This window comes from Echinops telfairi, unplaced genomic scaffold (genome assembly GCF_000313985.2).
Source record: "Echinops telfairi isolate 266 unplaced genomic scaffold, ASM31398v2 ScPeMD7_23;HRSCAF=83, whole genome shotgun sequence".
Classification (NCBI taxonomy): domain Eukaryota; kingdom Metazoa; phylum Chordata; class Mammalia; order Afrosoricida; family Tenrecidae; genus Echinops; species Echinops telfairi.
Window position 1 is genome coordinate 67,107,055 of NW_022103920.1, and position 1,766 is coordinate 67,108,820.

Below are 1,766 nucleotides of genomic sequence, written 5' to 3' on the forward strand. Positions count from 1 at the left end.
ATCATTTACTATGCCAGGAAAAACACAATCAAGAGGAAAGGCTTCACATCCATTGTTAGAAGGGATCTTCCTAAATCAATCATGAAGTATATGCTATCTGTGATTGGATTATATCGACAGGCTATCAAGGAAATCCAATCATCACAACTATTATTCATATTTATTCACCAACCATAAAAGTTCTTGAAGAATTGTGCCAATGGCTTAGGCCATAAACACATCAGATATGCAATGAAGATGCATTGATAGCTATTGGTCATTAGAATATGAGAGTTGGAAACACAGGAAAGAAGAGTAATTGGAAAATATGGACTTGGTGATAAAAATGAGGCAGGTTATTGCATGGTAGAACTTTGCAAAACCAATTAGTTGTTCATAGCAAATGCCCTTTTCAACAATATAAAAAATGAACTAAACATAGTGACTTCCCCAGAAGAAATAGACAGAAAACTAATCGACTACATCTGAGGGAAAACACAATGGAAAATCTCTGCTTTGCAGTTAAAATTAGACCAGGGGCCCAATGTGGAACAGACCACCAATTTCTCATATGTTAGTGCATGATGAAGTTGAAGAAAATAAAAATAAATCCACAGGATCCATATGACCTTGAGTCTATCCCAGCGGAATTTGGGAAGATTTCAAGAATGGATTTGAGGCATTGAATGCTAATGACATAAGACCTGATGAGCTATGGGAGCACATTGAGACCAGTGCTCATGAAGAAAGCAGAAGGTCATTTTAAAGACTAAATGGAAGAAAAGATCAAAGTGGCTATCAGAATAGACTGAAATTTGCCCTTAATAGTAGAGTAGCTAAAGCACATGGGAAAAAGGATGAAATCAAGAAGCAAAATAGAAAATTTCACAGGGCAGCTCAAGAAGACAAAGCCAAATACAATGAACTGTTCAAAAGACCTAGAGTTAAAAAACCAAAAAAGGAAGCACACACTGAGCTTATCTGAAATGGAAAGAACTCAAGAAAAATTCCAACTTCCAGTTGTAATACAGAAAGATTTTATCTGGAAAATATTGAAGGATATAAGATGTATCAAGAGAAGACGAAAATAATACACAGTCACTGTTCCCAAAAGAACTAGTCGACATTCCATCATTTCAGGAGGTAGCATATGAGCAAGAAACAGTGGTGCTGAAGGAAGAGGTTCAAATTACACTGAATGCATTAGCCAAAAGCAAGGCTCTAGGAATTGATGGAATATCCAATGAAATGAAGAAGCACTGGCAGCATTCAGTCATCTATGCTAGGAACTTTGGAAGACAGTTTTTGGCCAACTGACTGGAAGACATTCGTATATGTGCCCATTCCAAAGACGGTGACCTAACAGTTTGCTCAAACTATAGAATGATATCAATGATATTTTGCACAAGTAAAATTGTGCTCAAGATCATCCAATAACAGCTGCAGTAGTGCATTAACAGGGAACTGACAGAAGTTCAAGCTGGATTCAGAAGGAAATGTAGAATAAGGAATATCATTGCTGATGTCAGATGCATCTTTGATCCAAGCAGAAAATACCAGAAAGATACTTATCTGTTTCGCTGACTATGCAAAGACATTTGGCTGAATGGACCATAATAAACTGTGGATAATCTTAAGAATAATAAGAATTCCAGAACATTTCACTGTGCTCATTCACAACTTGTACATGGACCAAGAGGCTGTTGTGCAAACAGAACAAGGGACTACTGCATGGTTTAAGGTATACATCGGGGTGGTATTCTCTATATATACTTTGTTCAATCTCT